This window comes from Ahaetulla prasina, chromosome 3 (assembly GCF_028640845.1).
Source record: "Ahaetulla prasina isolate Xishuangbanna chromosome 3, ASM2864084v1, whole genome shotgun sequence".
Classification (NCBI taxonomy): domain Eukaryota; kingdom Metazoa; phylum Chordata; class Lepidosauria; order Squamata; family Colubridae; genus Ahaetulla; species Ahaetulla prasina.
Window position 1 is genome coordinate 5,887,682 of NC_080541.1, and position 7,138 is coordinate 5,894,819.

Genomic DNA, 7,138 nt, shown 5'->3' on the forward strand with positions numbered 1-7,138 from the left:
GACAGTGTTGATGGAATTATTTGTTTAGCAGAGTGATGGCCTTCGGGAAAAAACTGTTCTTGTGTCTAGTTGTTCTGTTGTGCAGTGCTCTATAGCGTCGTTTTGAGGGTAGGAGTTGAAACAGTTTATATCCAGGATGCGAGGGGTCTGTAAATATTTTCACGGCCCTCTTCTTGATTCGTGCAGTATACAGGTCCTCAATGGAAGGCAGGTTGGAAGCAATTGTTTTTCTGCAGTTCTAATTATCCTCTGAAGTTTGTATCTTTCTTGTTGGGTTGCAGAACTAAACCAGACAGTTATAGAGGTGCAAATGACAGACTCAATAATTCCTCTGTACCTTTATTCATGTATTTATTTATTCATTATTAAGCATATACAGTGCCCGACTCTCAATATTCTTGGTGAGCTTAGAAAAGATTCCTTGGTGGAAACGGAGGAAATTTGCACATGAAAAAATGCTGATATAAAAAAAAAAAATTCAAAGAGAGACACTAATTCACCCCAAGGGTCTCAGCCTGTCTAGCAAATAACTCCGCAGCCTTTCAGAAGCAATTTTCCAAACTGCAAAAGAGTCTGACATTCTGAGGAAAGAAATAGAGGCTAAAAAAAATCTGGTTATCCTGTCCATAATCCTAAGAGAGGTGACAGATGTTTGCTAATAACAGATTGACATCCCAAGCAATTGAAAACCATTTTTGTCTGGGTTTTTGAAGAAGGGGGCGAGGGAGGCCACAGGCACCATGACATGATTGCGCAAAGGATACGAATGAGGTCACGAGGCAATTGTGTACAACGATGTCAGGACGCGAGTGACAATTTTGTGGGTTCTGCTGGATGCCATGGCATGGAACGCTTTTTTGAAAGGTGACAAGGATTCAAAGGGGAACCAACAGAAAGAATCAGAACTCAGTAGCGTTTTGACTTTCAAAATAATGGATGGGTCTTCAGAGTGAGATTGGTGGAAGAAAAGGAAAGAAAGAAAGAAAAAGAAAGAAAGAAAGAAAGAAAGAAGGAAGGAAGGAAGGAAGGAAGGAAGGAAGGAAGGAAGGAAGGAAGGAAGGAAGGAAGGAAGAAAAAGAGAGACAGAAAAAAAGAGAGAGAGAGAGAAAGAAAAAAGAAAGAAAAAAAAAGAAAAAAGATAAAAGAAGGAAGGAAGGAAGGAAGGAAGGAAGGAAGGAAGGAAGGAAGGAAAAGAGAGACAGAAAAAAGAAAGAGAGAAAGAAAGAAAAAAGAAGGAAGGAAGGAAGGAAGGAAGGAAAAGAGACTGAGAGAAAAAAGAAAGAGAGAGAGAGAGAGAGAGAGAGAGAAAGAAAGAAAGAAAGAAAGAAAGAAAGACGGAAGGAAGAAAGGAAGGAAAAGAGAGACAGAAAAAAGAAAGAGAGAAAGAAAGAAAAAAGAAGGAAGGAATGAAGGAAGGAAGGAGAAGAGAGACTGAGAGAAAAGAGAGAGAGAGAGAGAGAAAGAAAGAAAGAAGAAAAAAGAAAAAAGGAAGGAAGGAAGGAAGGAAGGAAGGAAGGAAGGAAGGAAGGAAGGAAAAGATGTTGAGAGAAGAAAAATAGAGAGAGAAAAAGAAAGAAAAAAGAAGGAAGGAAAGAAGGAAAGAAGGAAGAAAGTGATGGGAATGACATGCCACCTTCCTGATAGCTTCCCAGTTGGCTTTGCTTTTGGTAAAGCTGGCAGATACGATCGCCAAAAGCAGTCACGTGCTTGTACGATATCGTGACCTGACATGAGCGCAAGTCAGTTGCCGAGCTCCTAGACCGTGATCCCATAAGGCTGAGGTGCTGGGACAGCCAGTCCTTTGAGGACTCATCGTAAGTACCGCTCGGTCAGCTCCATCGGAATTTGGAACAGACACTGAATGAGTGATGCAAACCAAGGGTTACCTGTTGCGAGGATCTACCCAGTTTCTGCGACGCACAATCAGTTGAAGAACACGTCTTCGCTTAGAAATTAAGTCTCCCATAATTGTGTGACACAAATCAAACTTGACTTAACCCCGACTAGATCAAACGAACTGCCAAAGCTCCCAACATTCACATTTTTCTTTCCTTTTCTTAACAGAATATCAATGGAAACAGTTGACTGCTATTTAAAAAAGCAAAGAAACACGACTGTCCCCCTCTAATCTCCCAGAAGCCCTGGAGAAAGTGCCACAGTGGCTGTTTTCTGCTCGGCTGCCCACAACTCTGCTTTGAACTAATAAGCAACTCATTGTTTTGTCTGTATGTGCAATTATAGGTACGAGGGATTTCTGAAAGGTTCATTTATCATCCAGTAATACAGTACATTCCTTACCTGCCAAAAACATCTACGGGTAGAAATTACCTCTTCACCACACACATCATCCCTGGGCTATTTGATTTATATTCAAAGAGTGGAGAAGGAAGGAAGGAAAGAAGGGAGGGAGGGAGGGAGGGAAGAAGGGAGGGAAGGAGGAAGGAAGGAAGGAAGGAAGGAAAAGGAAAGGAAAGAAGGAAGAAGGGAAAGGAAAGGAAAGGAAAGGAAAGAAGGAAGGAAGGCAGGAAGGAAAAGGAAAGGAAAGGAAAGGAAAGGAAAGAAGGAAGGAAGGAAGGAAGGAAGGAAGGAAGGAAGGAAGGAAGGAAGGAAAAGATGTTGAGAGAAGAAAAATAGAGAGAGAAAAAGAAAGAAAAAAGAAGGAAGGAAAGAAGGAAAGAAGGAAGAAAGTGATGGGAATGACATGCCACCTTCCTGATAGCTTCCCAGTTGGCTTTGCTTTTGGTAAAGCTGGCAGATACGATCGCCAAAAGCAGTCACGTGCTTGTACGATATCGTGACCTGACATGAGCGCAAGTCAGTTGCCGAGCTCCTAGACCGTGATCCCATAAGGCTGAGGTGCTGGGACAGCCAGTCCTTTGAGGACTCATCGTAAGTACCGCTCGGTCAGCTCCATCGGAATTTGGAACAGACACTGAATGAGTGATGCAAACCAAGGGTTACCTGTTGCGAGGATCTACCCAGTTTCTGCGACGCACAATCAGTTGAAGAACACGTCTTCGCTTAGAAATTAAGTCTCCCATAATTGTGTGACACAAATCAAACTTGACTTAACCCCGACTAGATCAAACGAACTGCCAAAGCTCCCAACATTCACATTTTTCTTTCCTTTTCTTAACAGAATATCAATGGAAACAGTTGACTGCTATTTAAAAAAGCAAAGAAACACGACTGTCCCCCTCTAATCTCCCAGAAGCCCTGGAGAAAGTGCCACAGTGGCTGTTTTCTGCTCGGCTGCCCACAACTCTGCTTTGAACTAATAAGCAACTCATTGTTTTGTCTGTATGTGCAATTATAGGTACGAGGGATTTCTGAAAGGTTCATTTATCATCCAGTAATACAGTACATTCCTTACCTGCCAAAAACATCTACGGGTAGAAATTACCTCTTCACCACACACATCATCCCTGGGCTATTTGATTTATATTCAAAGAGTGGAGAAGGAAGGAAGGAAAGAAGGGAGGGAGGGAGGGAGGGAAGAAGGGAGGGAAGGAGGAAGGAAGGAAGGAAGGAAGGAAAAGGAAAGGAAAGAAGGAAGAAGGGAAAGGAAAGAAAAGAAGAAAGAAAGGAAGGAAGGAAGGAAGAAAAGAAGGAAGGAAGGAAAGGAAAGGAAAGGAAAGGAAAGGAAGAAAGGAAGAAAGGAAAGGAAAGAAGAAAAGAAGGCAAGAATGAAGGAAGGACATAAGGAAAGGAAAGGAAAGGAAAGGAAAGGAAGGAAGAAAGGAAGGGTTAGGAAGGAAGGACAGGAAGGAAGAAAAGGAAGGAAGGAAGGAAGGACAGGAAGGAAGGAAGGAAGGAAGGAAGGAAGGAAGGAAGGAAGGAAGGAAGGAAGGAAGGAAAGAATTCTTCCAGCCAGCCTTCTGCTGCACTGTTAAAAGTTGGGAAGGCATTTTCCTTTAGGACTCTTCCAGATGATGTTTCAGATGTCCCACAAATGAAACACCCCTTCAAAGATGTTCAACTTCAATTTTCACACGATCCACATGACTTAGAACCACAACAAGCCTAATCATCTGGCTCAGGAAGATTGCTAGGAAACGAGGGTGCTAAAAAGTATTCAGGATGAGGCATTCCTTGTACTCAGCCATATCTGGATAGGTCTATTCATTCATTCATATTGAAGCCAGTGGAAGAGAATATTCGTAACTCAAGGACTGAACTGTGAGCTCATTGGTGCTCAATAAGTTTGGAGGTTTTCTTTCAGATGTTTCATTACCCAACTAGGGAACATCATCAATGCTATCAGGGAGTGGGTTTGTGGAGAGGAAAGGAGAAGGAGGAGGAGAAGGTGATGGTGGTGATGATGATGGTGGTGATGATGGTGGTGGTGGTGGAGGAGGAGGAGGAAGAGGACAAGGAGGACGACAATGGCAACAATGAGAAGGAGAAGGAGGAGGAGGAGGAGGAGGAGGAGGAGGAGGAGGAGGAGGAGGAGGAGGAGGAGGAGGAAGAGGAGGAGAAAGAGGAGGAGGAAGGGGAGGAGGAGGAGGAGGAAGAGAAAGAGAAGGAGGAGGAGGAGAAGGAGGAGGAGAAAGAGAAGGAGAAAGAGAAGGAGGAGGAGGAAGAGGAGGAAGAGGAGGAGGACGACAATGGCAACAATGAGGAGGAGGAGGAGGAGGAGAAGGAGGAGAAATAGAAGGAGAAATAGAAGGAGAAAGAGAAGGAGGAGGAGGAGGAGAAGGAGGAGAAAGAGAAGGAGGAGGAGGAGGAGGATGGTTTTGTTCTTGGTGCTCAATGAACTTGGTTGTTGTTTTTTTTTGAAGACATTTAATGACCCAACTAGGTAACATCATCTGTACTAGAAAGAAGTGGGTTTGCTCTTTCTTTATATACAAGTGTTGGTAAAAGTATTCCTGAGGGTTGCTTGATTTGCTTCTTTGCTGACTTTGTACTTCCTTGATTTAAATATTGTTTACTGCTGTGTGTTAATCTCTGCTTACCTGGATGTTGATTGCTGGTCAGAAGATGCTGTGGATTTTTAGCTTTTTGACTGTGTCTTTTGAAAGGCAGGTAAACGGTCAACTCAGCGGCGGTATGCAGCCGGTTCGAATCGGTTCAAGTGAACCGGTTGTTAAATTACGAACACCCCCCCCCCATATCAAAGTGGATCCTGGGTGCTGCACTGCAATGGAGAAATGGGCAACGGAGCAGTCGATGCAAGGGAAGGAGAAGGTTGCTTTCCCTCTTTCCTCTCCCTGCTCCTCCACATTAACTCAGTGGTGGGATTCAGCCGGTTCGTATTCGTTCAAGCGAACCGGTTGTTTAATTAACACTAGCCCTCTCCGCTATCAAAATGGATCCTTGGTGCTGTGCTGCAATGGAGAAATGGGCAATGGAGCAGCCGGCATGTGGAGCACCCATGTTCTGTTTCCCTCCCCCAATACTCCCAACAAAGAGTCAGTCAAAGGCCTTCTTTTCTAATTTATTTACATAGATTAATGTTCTGGCCACGTCTACCCACGGGCCTGCCAAGTCTCTGGAGATAACTAGGAAATTATAGATAAGGCCGGAGTTACTTACTAAGATATTCTTCCCTCCATTGAAACACTTTGCCCGCGCAAATTCACTGCTTTGTCCAAGACAAAAAGCCAGGAAGTTCCGCCTCCTGCTTTTATAGCCTCTGTAGATGTCACTGCGTGACTCATCATTCTTTGACTTTATCTCAACACCTCCTCTGCTGCGCGCGCCGGTCACGTCTGCGCAGTCTTGCATCAAACCAAAATTGTTCTTGGGGCGTTGCCAAATCAGAAGAAGGCCCGGGAGAATCAGGCCTTGCTGGCCCCTCCTCCTCCCTTTGGGTGGGTGCCAGGGAGGGAGAGGGCCCAGGAGAAGCAGGCCTTGCCAGGTATTCTCCCTCACTTTCTGAATCATCCAAGTCCAGGAGTCCAAGTCCAGGAACCTGGGTCACAACAACCCAGGATCCACTTTGATTGTGTGTGTGTGTGTGTGTGTGTGTGTGTGTGTGTGTTTAATTTAACAACTGGTTTGTCCAGGCTCATCCCGCATGTGCAGTGGAGCTGGAGGATAGGGACAGGCCCTGCCTCCCACGACAGCCAACCTGACCCTGGGTGAATTGGTTGTTGAGTTATTTGAATCCCACCACTGGTTTAACTCTATGTGCAAACTATATTGCACAGGTAGGGCTCTTTCTGTAATTAATGCAGGAAAAGGTTTGTGTTTTTTTTTAAATCTTTCTAAGGAAGCATGGAAAATAGGTTGCATTGAGTGACATCATAATCCCCCCCCCTTTTGTGTTTGTCTATCATCATCATCAAGGTTTTCTAGACCAGGGGTCTCCAACCTTGGCAACTTTAAGACTTGTGGACTTCAACTCCCAGAATTCCTCAGCCAGCAAAGCTTCTGGGAGTTGACGTCCACAAGTCTTAAAGTTGCCAAGGTTGGAGACTCCTGGTCTAGACAACTGACTAACCCAGAACTGAGGAGAAATTTCCTAACAGTGAGGACAATGGATTGTTGAGATTCTAGGAAGAGTGCAGAGAAGAGCAACAAAGATGATTAGGGGACCGGAGGCTAAAACATATGAAGAACGGTTGCTGGAACTGGGTATGTCTCATTTAATGAAAAGAAGGACTAGGGGTGACATAGAAGACTTCCAATATGTGAGGGGTGTCACAAAGAAGACAGAGTCAAGCTATTCTTTAAAGCACCGGAACGCAGGACAAGAAGCAACAGAGGGAAACTAATCCAGGAGAGAAGCAACCTAGAATGAAGGAGAAATTTCTACACAGTTAGAACAATTAACCAGTGGGACGACTTGCCTCTAGAAGTTGTGGGTGCTCCATCGCTGGATGTATTTAAGAAGTGATTGGAAAGCAACTTATCTGGAATGTTATAGGGCCGTGATGGCGAACCTATGGCACACAGAAACAGGCTGTTTCCTGCCTCCGGAAGGCCTGGGGGGTGGGTGGAAGGAAGGCCCGTTTTTTCTTTCTCCCCAGCCTCCAGAGCCTTTCTAGGAGCTTGAGGAGGGTGAAAATGACCCAACTAGGTAACATCATCTGTACTAGAGGCTCTCTGGAGGCAGGAAATGGCCCATTTGCCAACTTCTGGTCCCACTGGAAGTTAGCAAACAAGCTGTTTCCTGCCTCCGGAGGGCCCA